Source organism: Salvelinus alpinus, chromosome 4 (genome assembly GCF_045679555.1).
Source record: "Salvelinus alpinus chromosome 4, SLU_Salpinus.1, whole genome shotgun sequence".
Taxonomy (NCBI): domain Eukaryota; kingdom Metazoa; phylum Chordata; class Actinopteri; order Salmoniformes; family Salmonidae; genus Salvelinus; species Salvelinus alpinus.
The window spans coordinates 101,537,326-101,550,559 of NC_092089.1; positions in this window are offsets into that span (position 1 = coordinate 101,537,326).

The following is a 13,234-nucleotide window of genomic DNA, read 5'->3' on the forward strand; positions in this document are numbered from 1 at the left end:
GGATATGGCTCTGAATATATACAGTAACACCTCCCCCATAAGCATTACAGGGATATGGCTCTGAATATATACAGCAACACCTCCCCCATAAGCATTACAGGGATATGGCTCTGAATATATACAGTAACACCTCCCCCATAAGCATTACAGGGATATGGCTCTGAATATATACAGTAACACCTCCCCCATAAGCATTACAGGGATATGGCTCTGAATATATACAGTAACACCTCCCCCATAAGCATTACAGGGATATGGCTCTGAATATATACAGCAACACCTCCCCCATAAGCATTACAGGGATATGGCTCTGAATATATACAGCAACACCTCCCCCATAAGCATTACAGGGATATGGCTCTGAATATATACAGCAACACCTCCCCCATAAGCATTACAGGGATATGGTTCTGAATATATACAGTAACACCTCCCCCATAAGCATTACAGGGATACGGCTCTGAATATATACAGCAACACCTCCCCCATAAGCATTACAGGGATATGGCTCTGAATATATACAGTAACACCTCCCCCATAAGCATTACAGGGATATGGCTCTGAATATATACAGTAACACCTCCCCCATAAGCATTACAGGGATATGGCTCTGAATATATACAGTAACACCTCCCCCATAAGCATTACAGGGATATGGCTCTGAATATATACAGTAACACCTCCCCCATAAGCATTACAGGGATATGGCTCTGAATATATACAGTAACACCTCCCCCATAAGCATTACAGGGATATGGCTCTGAATATATACAGTAACACCTCCCCCATAAGCATTACAGGGATATGGCTCTGAATATATACAGTAACACCTCCCCCATAAGCATTACAGGGATATGGCTCTGAATATATACAGTAACACCTCCCCCATAAGCATTACAGGGATATGGCTCTGAATATATACAGTAACACCTCCCCCATAAGCATTACAGGGATATGGCTCTGAATATATACAGCAACACCTCCCCCATAAGCATTACAGGGATATGGCTCTGAATATATACAGTAACACCTCCCCCATAAGCATTACAGGGATATGGCTCTGAATATATACAGTAACACCTCCCCCATAAGCATTACAGGGATATGGCTCTGAATATATACAGTAACACCTCCCCCATAAGCATTACAGGGATATGGCTCTGAATATATACAGCAACACCTCCCCCATAAGCATTACAGGGATATGGCTCTGAATATATACAGCAACACCTCCCCCATAAGCATTACAGGGATATGGCTCTGAATATATACAGCAACACCTCCCCCATAAGCATTACAGGGATATGGTTCTGAATATATACAGTAACACCTCCCCCATAAGCATTACAGGGATATGGCTCTGAATATATACAGCAACACCTCCCCCATAAGCATTACAGGGATATGGCTCTGAATATATACAGTAACACCTCCCCCATAAGCATTACAGGGATATGGCTCTGAGTATATACAGTAACACCTCCCCCATAAGCATTACAGGGATATGGCTCTGAATATATACAGTAACACCTCCCCCATAAACATTACAGGGATATGGCTCTGAATATATACAGCAACACCTCCCCCATAAGCATTACAGGGATATGGCTCTGAATATATACAGTAACACCTCCCCCATAAGCATTACAAGGATATGGCTCTGAATATATACAGCAACACCTCCCCCAGAAGCATTACAGGTATATGGCTCTGAATATATACAGCACCACCTCCCCCATAAGCATTACAGGGATATGGCTCTGAATATATACAGTAACACCTCCCCCATAAGCATTACAGGGATATGGCTCTGAATATATACAGTAACACCTCCCCCATAAGCATTACAGGGATATGGCTCTGAATATATACAGTAACACCTCCCCCATAAGCATTACAGGGATATGGCTCTGAATATATACAGCAACACCTCCCCCATAAGCATTACAGGGATATGGCTCTGAATATATACAGCAACACCTCCCCCATAAGCATTACAGGGATATGGCTCTGAATATATACAGCAACACCTCCCCCATAAGCATTACAGGGATATGGTTCTGAATATATACAGTAACACCTCCCCCATAAGCATTACAGGGATATGGCTCTGAATATATACAGCAACACCTCCCCCATAAGCATTACAGGGATATGGCTCTGAATATATACAGTAACACCTCCCCCATAAGCATTACAGGGATATGGCTCTGAGTATATACAGTAACACCTCCCCCATAAGCATTACAGGGATATGGCTCTGAATATATACAGTAACACCTCCCCCATAAACATTACAGGGATATGGCTCTGAATATATACAGCAACACCTCCCCCATAAGCATTACAGGGATATGGCTCTGAATATATACAGTAACACCTCCCCCATAAGCATTACAAGGATATGGCTCTGAATATATACAGCAACACCTCCCCCAGAAGCATTACAGGTATATGGCTCTGAATATATACAGCACCACCTCCCCCATAAGCATTACAGGGATATGGCTCTGAATATATACAGTAACACCTCCCCCATAAGCATTACAGGGATATGGCTCTGAATATATACAGTAACACCTCCCCCATAAGCATTACAGGGATATGGCTCTGAATATATACAGTAACACCTCCCCCATAAACATTACAGGGATATGGCTCTGAATATATACAGCAACACCTCCCCCATAAGCATTACAGGGATATGGCTCTGAATATATACAGTAACACCTCCCCCATAACCATTACAGGGATATGGCTCTGAATATATACAGCAACACCTCCCCCATAAGCATTACAGGGATATGGCTCTGAATATATACAGCAACACCTCCCCCATAAGCATTACAGGGATATGGCTCTGAATATATACAGCAACACCTCCCCCATAAGCATTACAGGTATATGGCTCTGAATATATACAGTAACACCTCCCCCATAAGCATTACAGGGATATGGCTCTGAATATATACAGTAACACCTCCCCCATAAGCATTACAGGGATATGGCTCTGAATATATACAGCAACACCTCCCCCATAAGCATTACAGGGATATGGCTCTGAATATATACAGCAACACCTCCCCCATAAGCATTACAGGGATATGGCTCTGAATATATACAGCAACACCTCCCCCATAAGCATTACAGGGATATGGCTCTGAATATATACAGTAACACCTCCCCCATAAGCATTACAGGGATATGGCTCTGAATATATACAGTAACACCTCCCCCATAAGTATTACAGGGATATGGCTCTGAATATATACAGTAACACCTCCCCCATAAGCATTACAGGGATATGGCTCTGAATATATACAGCAACACCTCCCCCATAAGCATTACAGGGATATGGCTCTGAATATATACAGTAACACCTCCCCCATAAGCATTACAGGGATATGGCTCTGAATATATACAGTAACACCTCCCCCATAAGCATTACAGGGATATGGCTCTGAATATATACAGCAACACCTTCCCCATAAGCATTACAGGGATATGGCTCTGAATATATACAGTAACACCTCCCCCATAAGCATTACAGGGATATGGCTCTGAATATATACAGTAACACCTCCCCCATAAGCATTACAGGGATATGGCTCTGAATATATACAGCAACACCTCCCCCATAAGCATTACAGGGATATGGCTCTGAATATATACAGTAACACCTCCCCCATAAGCATTACAGGGATATGGCTCTGAGTATATACAGTAACACCTCCCCCATAAGCATTACAGGGATATGGCTCTGAATATATACAGTAACACCTCCCCCATAAACATTACAGGGATATGGCTCTGAATATATACAGCAACACCTCCCCCATAAGCATTACAGGGATATGGCTCTGAATATATACAGTAACACCTCCCCCATAAGCATTACAAGGATATGGCTCTGAATATATACAGCAACACCTCCCCCAGAAGCATTACAGGTATATGGCTCTGAATATATACAGCACCACCTCCCCCAGAAGCATTACAGGGATATGGCTCTGAATATATACAGTAACACCTCCCCCATAAGCATTACAGGGATATGGCTCTGAATATATACAGTAACACCTCCCCCATAAGCATTACAGGGATATGGCTCTGAATATATACAGTAACACCTCCCCCATAAACATTACAGGGATATGGCTCTGAATATATACAGCAACACCTCCCCCATAAGCATTACAGGGATATGGCTCTGAATATATACAGTAACACCTCCCCCATAACCATTACAGGGATATGGCTCTGAATATATACAGCAACACCTCCCCCATAAGCATTACAGGGATATGGCTCTGAATATATACAGCAACACCTCCCCCATAAGCATTACAGGGATATGGCTCTGAATATATACAGCAACACCTCCCCCATAAGCATTACAGGTATATGGCTCTGAATATATACAGTAACACCTCCCCCATAAGCATTACAGGGATATGGCTCTGAATATATACAGTAACACCTCCCCCATAAGCATTACAGGGATATGGCTCTGAATATATACAGCAACACCTCCCCCATAAGCATTACAGGGATATGGCTCTGAATATATACAGCAACACCTCCCCCATAAGCATTACAGGGATATGGCTCTGAATATATACAGCAACACCTCCCCCATAAGCATTACAGGGATATGGCTCTGAATATATACAGTAACACCTCCCCCATAAGCATTACAGGGATATGGCTCTGAATATATACAGTAACACCTCCCCCATAAGTATTACAGGGATATGGCTCTGAATATATACAGTAACACCTCCCCCATAAGCATTACAGGGATATGGCTCTGAATATATACAGCAACACCTCCCCCATAAGCATTACAGGGATATGGCTCTGAATATATACAGTAACACCTCCCCCATAAGCATTACAGGGATATGGCTCTGAATATATACAGTAACACCTCCCCCATAAGCATTACAGGGATATGGCTCTGAATATATACAGCAACACCTTCCCCATAAGCATTACAGGGATATGGCTCTGAATATATACAGTAACACCTCCCCCATAAGCATTACAGGGATATGGCTCTGAATATATACAGTAACACCTCCCCCATAAGCATTACAGGGATATGGCTCTGAATATATACAGCAACACCTCCCCCATAAGCATTACAGGGATATGGCTCTGAATATATACAGTAGCACCTCCCCCATAAGCTTTACAGGGATATGGCTCTGAATATATACAGCAACACCTCCCCCATAAGCATTACAGGGATATGGCTGTGAATATATACAGCAACACCTCCCCCATAAGCATTACAGGGATATGGCTCTGAATATATACAGCAACACCTCCCCCATAAGTATTACAGGGATGTGGCTCTGAATATATACAGCAACACCTCCCCCATAAGTATTACAGGGATATGGCTCTGAATATATACAGCAACACCTCCCCCATAAGCATTACAGGGATATGGCTCTGAATATATACAGTAACACCTCCCCCATAAGCATTACAGGGATATGGCTCTGAATATATACAGCAACACCTCCCCCATAAGCATTACAGGGATATGGCTCTGAATATATACAGCAACACCTCCCCCATAAGCATTACAGGGATATGGCTCTGAATATATACAGTAACACCTCCCCCATAAGCATTACAGGGATATGGCTCTGAATATATACAGCAACACCTCCCCCATAAGCATTACAGGGATATGGCTCTGAATATATACAGCAACACCTCCCCCATAAGCATTACAGGGATATGGCTCTGAATATATACAGCAACACCTCCCCCATAAGCATTACAGGGATATGGCTCTGAATATATACAGTAACACCTCCCCCATAAGCATTACAGGGATTCGGCCCTGACTATATACAGTAACACCTCCCCCATAAGCATTACAGGGATATGGCTCTGAATATATACAGCAACACCTCCCCCATAAACATTACAGGGATATGGCTCTGAATATATACAGTAACACCTCCCCCATAAGCATTACAGGGATATGGCTCTGAATATATACAGTAACACCTCCCCCATAAGCATTACAGGGATATGGCTCTGAATATATACAGTAACACCTCCCCCATAAGCATTACAGGGATATGGCTCTGAATATATACAGTAACACCTCCCCCATAAGCATACAGGGATATGGCTCTGAATATATACAGTAACACCTCCCCCATAAGCATTACAGGGATATGGCTCTGAATATATACAGCAACACCTCCCCCATAAGCATTACAGGGATATGGCTCTGAATATATACAGTAACACCTCCCCCATAAGCATTACAGGGATATGGCTCTGAATATATACAGTAACACATCCCCCATAAACATTACAGGGATATGGCTCTGAATATATACAGCAACACCTCCCCCATAAGCATTACAGGGATATGGCTCTGAATATATACAGTAACACCTCCCCCATAAGCATTACAGGGATATGGCTCTGAATATATACAGTAACACCTCCCCCATAAGCATTACAGGGATATGGCTCTGAAAATATACAGCAACACCTCCCCCATAAGCATTACAGGGATATGGCTCTGAATATATACAGCAACACCTCCCCCATAAGCATTACAGGTATATGGCTCTGAATATATACAGTAACACCTCCCCCATAAGCATTACAGGGATATGGCTCTGAATATATACAGTAACACCTCCCCCATAAGCATTACAGGGATATGGCTCTGAATATATACAGCAACACCTCCCCCATAAGCATTACAGGGATATGGCTCTGAATATATACAGCAACACCTCCCCCATAAGCATTACAGGGATATGGCTCTGAATATATACAGTAACACCTCCCCCATAAGTATTACAGGGATATGGCTCTGAATATATACAGTAACACCTCCCCAATAAGCATTACAGGGATATGGCTCTGAATATATACAGTAACACCTCCCCCATAAGCATTACAGGGATATGGCTCTGAATATATACAGCAACACCTTCCCCATAAGCATTACAGGGATATGGCTCTGAATATATACAGTAACACCTCCCCCATAAGCATTACAGGGATATGGCTCTGAATATATACAGTAACACCTCCCCCATAAGCATTACAGGGATATGGCTCTGAATATATACAGCAACACCTCCCCCATAAGCATTACAGGGATATGGCTCTGAATATATACAGTAGCACCTCCCCCATACGCTTTACAGGGATATGGCTCTGAATATATACAGCAACACCTCCCCCATAAGCATTACAGGGATATGGCTCTGAATATATACAGCAACACCTCCCCCATAAGTATTACAGGGATGTGGCTCTGAATATATACAGCAACACCTCCCCCATAAGTATTACAGGGATATGGCTCTGAATATATACAGCAACACCTCCCCCATAAGCATTACAGGGATATGGCTCTGAATATATACAATAACACCTCCCCCATAAGCATTACAGGGATATGGCTCTGAATATATACAGTAACACCTCCCCCATAAGCATTACAGGGATATGGCCCTGACTATATACAGTAACACCTCCCCCATAAGCATTACAGGGATATGGCTCTGAATATATACAGTAACACCTCCTCCCCCATAAGCATTACAGGGATATGGCTCTGAATATATACAGTAACACCTCCCCCATAAGCATTACAGGGATATGGCTCTGAATATATACAGTAACACCTCCCCCATAAGCATTACAGGGATATGGCTCTGAATATATACAGCAACACCTCCCCCATAAGCATTACAGGGATATAGCTCTGAATATATACAGCAACACCTCCCCCATAAGCATTACAGGGATATGGCTCTGAATATATACAGTAACACCTCCCCCATAAGCATTACAGGGATATGGCTCTGAATATATACAGTAACACCTCCCCCATAAGCATTACAGGGATATGGCTCTGAAAATATACAGCAACACCTCCCCCATAAGCATTACAGGGATATGGCTCTGAATATATACAGCAACACCTCCCCCATAAGCATTACAGGTATATGGCTCTGAATATATACAGTAACACCTCCCCCATAAGCATTACAGGGATATGGCTCTGAATATATACAGTAACACCTCCCCCATAAGCATTACAGGGATATGGCTCTGAATATATACAGCAACACCTCCCCCATAAGCATTACAGGGATATGGCTCTGAATATATACAGCAACACCTCCCCCATAAGCATTACAGGGATATGGCTCTGAATATATACAGCAACACCTCCCCCATAAGCATTACAGGGATATGGCTCTGAATATATACAGTAACACCTCCCCCATAAGCATTACAGGGATATGGCTCTGAATATATACAGCAACACCTCCCCCATAAGCATTACAGGGATATGGCTCTGAATATATACAGCAACACCTCCCCCATAAGCATTACAGGGATATGGCTCTGAATATATACAGTAACACCTCCCCCATAAGTATTACAGGGATATGGCTCTGAATATATACAGTAACACCTCCCCCATAAGCATTACAGGGATATGGCTCTGAATATATACAGTAACACCTCCCCCATAAGCATTACAGGGATATGGCTCTGAATATATACAGCAACACCTTCCCCATAAGCATTACAGGGATATGGCTCTGAATATATACAGTAACACCTCCCCCATAAGCATTACAGGGATATGGCTCTGAATATATACAGTAACACCTCCCCCATAAGCATTACAGGGATATGGCTCTGAATATATACAGCAACACCTCCCCCATAAGCATTACAGGGATATGGCTCTGAATATATACAGTAGCACCTCCCCCATAAGCTTTACAGGGATATGGCTCTGAATATATACAGCAACACCTCCCCCATAAGTATTACAGGGATGTGGCTCTGAATATATACAGCAACACCTCCCCCATAAGTATTACAGGGATATGGCTCTGAATATATACAGCAACACCTCCCCCATAAGCATTACAGGGATATGGCTCTGAATATATACAATAACACCTCCCCCATAAGCATTACAGGGATATGGCTCTGAATATATACAGTAACACCTCCCCCATAAGCATTACAGGGATATGGCCCTGACTATATACAGTAACACCTCCCCCATAAGCATTACAGGGATATGGCTCTGAATATATACAGTAACACCTCCCCCATAAGCATTACAGGGATATGGCTCTGAATATATACAGTAACACCTTCCCCATAAGCATTACAGGGATATGGCTCTGAATATATACAGTAACACCTCCCCCATAAGCATTACAGGGATATGGCTCTGAATATATACAGCAACACCTCCCCCATAAGCATTACAGGGATATGGCTCTGAATATATACAGCAACACCTCCCCCATAAGTATTACAGGGATGTGGCTCTGAATATATACAGCAACACCTCCCCCATAAGTATTACAGGGATATGGCTCTGAATATATACAGCAACACCTCCCCCATAAGCATTACAGGGATATGGCTCTGAATATATACAATAACACCTCCCCCATAAGCATTACAGGGATATGGCTCTGAATATATACAGTAACACCTCCCCCATAAGCATTACAGGGATATGGCCCTGACTATATACAGTAACACCTCCCCCATAAGCATTACAGGGATATGGCTCTGAATATATACAGTAACACCTCCTCCCCCATAAGCATTACAGGGATATGGCTCTGAATATATACAGTAACACCTCCCCCATAAGCATTACAGGGATATGGCTCTGAATATATACAGTAACACCTCCCCCATAAGCATTACAGGGATATGGCTCTGAATATATACAGCAACACCTCCCCCATAAGCATTACAGGGATATAGCTCTGAATATATACAGCAACACCTCCCCCATAAGCATTACAGGGATATGGCTCTGAATATATACAGTAACACCTCCCCCATAAGCATTACAGGGATATGGCTCTGAATATATACAGTAACACCTCCCCCATAAGCATTACAGGGATATGGCTCTGAAAATATACAGCAACACCTCCCCCATAAGCATTACAGGGATATGGCTCTGAATATATACAGCAACACCTCCCCCATAAGCATTACAGGTATATGGCTCTGAATATATACAGTAACACCTCCCCCATAAGCATTACAGGGATATGGCTCTGAATATATACAGTAACACCTCCCCCATAAGCATTACAGGGATATGGCTCTGAATATATACAGCAACACCTCCCCCATAAGCATTACAGGGATATGGCTCTGAATATATACAGCAACACCTCCCCCATAAGCATTACAGGGATATGGCTCTGAATATATACAGCAACACCTCCCCCATAAGCATTACAGGGATATGGCTCTGAATATATACAGTAACACCTCCCCCATAAGCATTACAGGGATATGGCTCTGAATATATACAGCAACACCTCCCCCATAAGCATTACAGGGATATGGCTCTGAATATATACAGCAACACCTCCCCCATAAGCATTACAGGGATATGGCTCTGAATATATACAGTAACACCTCCCCCATAAGTATTACAGGGATATGGCTCTGAATATATACAGTAACACCTCCCCCATAAGCATTACAGGGATATGGCTCTGAATATATACAGTAACACCTCCCCCATAAGCATTACAGGGATATGGCTCTGAATATATACAGCAACACCTTCCCCATAAGCATTACAGGGATATGGCTCTGAATATATACAGTAACACCTCCCCCATAAGCATTACAGGGATATGGCTCTGAATATATACAGTAACACCTCCCCCATAAGCATTACAGGGATATGGCTCTGAATATATACAGCAACACCTCCCCCATAAGCATTACAGGGATATGGCTCTGAATATATACAGTAGCACCTCCCCCATAAGCTTTACAGGGATATGGCTCTGAATATATACAGCAACACCTCCCCCATAAGTATTACAGGGATGTGGCTCTGAATATATACAGCAACACCTCCCCCATAAGTATTACAGGGATATGGCTCTGAATATATACAGCAACACCTCCCCCATAAGCATTACAGGGATATGGCTCTGAATATATACAATAACACCTCCCCCATAAGCATTACAGGGATATGGCTCTGAATATATACAGTAACACCTCCCCCATAAGCATTACAGGGATATGGCCCTGACTATATACAGTAACACCTCCCCCATAAGCATTACAGGGATATGGCTCTGAATATATACAGTAACACCTCCCCCATAAGCATTACAGGGATATGGCTCTGAATATATACAGTAACACCTTCCCCATAAGCATTACAGGGATATGGCTCTGAATATATACAGTAACACCTCCCCCATAAGCATTACAGGGATATGGCTCTGAATATATACAGTAACACCTCCCCCATAAGCATTACAGGGATATGGCTCTGAATATATACAGCAACACCTCACCCATAAGCATTCCTGTCTCCTCTATAGATGTTATATCCTTGTATTGCTACTGCTGAATCATCAAATGAATGATCTAAGTGAGTCTCAGAAATGGCTAATATATGAATGTTATCTGATGTTACTAGTTATTGATTTCATGGACCTTATTTCTAAGGCTCCATATATTATTATGGGATGTTTTCAGCCCTTTCCTGGGTAGCTGATCAGAGACATAATATGGAGAAGAGCAAACAGAGCAAGAGACAAAAATATACATTCAGCAGTCCATTAATCAGTTGGTGTGTGTGTGTGTGTGTGTGTGTGTGTGTGTGTGTGTGTGTGTGTGTGTGTGTGTGTGTGTGTGTGTGTGTGTGTGTGTGTGTGTGTGTGTGTGTGTGTGTGTGTGTGTGTGTGTGTGTGTGTGTGTGTGTGTGTGTGTGTGTGCGTGCGTGCGTGCGTGCGTGCGTGCGTGCGTGCGTGCGTGCGTGCGTGCGTGCCTGCCTGCGTGCGTGCGTGCGTGCGTGCGTGCGTGTGTGTGTGTGTGTGTGTGTGTGTGCTGTGGGGTTGAAGCTACAAACTCATAGGCTTGGCTCTCTCATCCCTTCTGGGAGGGAGGGTGGACAATGAGCCTGTCATAGTGGATGTAAGCAATGTCCCCACGTGCTCTGGCAGCTTTCATGGCTGGGATCAGTTCCTTCCTCTTCTGGAGCAGAGCTTCAGGATAGTCCTCGTTGAGGAAGATATACATTCCTCTCAAGTTCTTGGCCCTTTCCAGAACATCTACCTTGTCCTTGAACCTCAGGAACTTGACCACTATCGGTCTGGGCCTGTCACCTGGGCCTGTCACCTGGGCCTGTCACCTGGGCCTGTCACCTGGGCCTGTCACCTGGGCCTGTCACCTGGGCCTGTCACCTGGGCCTGTCACCTGGGCCGCTGGTGGGTTTTCCAGTCCTGTGGGCGCACTCCACCTCAATCTTTGACTGACTGACAAACTGTCTGACTGACAAACTGTCTGACTGACTGGCTGACTGATAAACTCTCTGACTGGCTGTCTGACTGACAAACTGTCTGACTGACTGGCTGACTGACAAACTGTCTGACTGGCTGTCTGACTGACAAACTGTCTGACTGACTGGCTGACTGACAAACTGTCTGACTGGCTGTCTGACTGACAAACTGTCTGACTGACTGTCTGACTGACAAACTGTCTGACTGGCTGTCTGACTGACAAACTGTCTGACTGGCAGGTTGGTTGACTGACTGACAAACTGTCTGACTGGCTGTCTGACTGACAAACTGTCTGACTGGCTGTCTGACTGACAAACTGTCTGACTGACTGGCTGACTGACAAACTGTCTGATTGGCTGTCTGACTGACAAACTGTCTGACTGGCAGGTTGGTTGACTGACTGACAAACTGTCTGACTGGCTGTCTGACTGACAAACTGTCTGACTGGCAGGTTGGTTGACTGACTGACAAACTGGCTGACTGACTGGCTGGCTGACAAACTGGCTGACTGACTGACTTGCTGACTGACTGACTGATTAGCAGACTGACTGGCTGACTGACAAACTGGCTGACAAACTGAATGACTGATAAACTGGCTGACTGACTGACTGATTGGCGGACTGACTGCCTGACAAACTGAATGACTGGCTTACTGATAAACAGGCTGGCTGGCTGGCTGACTGCCTGCCTGACTGGCTGACTGCCTGGCTGTATGACTGACTGGCTGACCGGCTAAAAAATGGCAGACTGGCTGGCTGGCTGCCTCTCCTCTCTATGGCTTGATGTTAGCCTCCTTCATAGGCTACCAGGATTACCAAGACTACCAATACTACCATGACTACCAATACTACCATGAC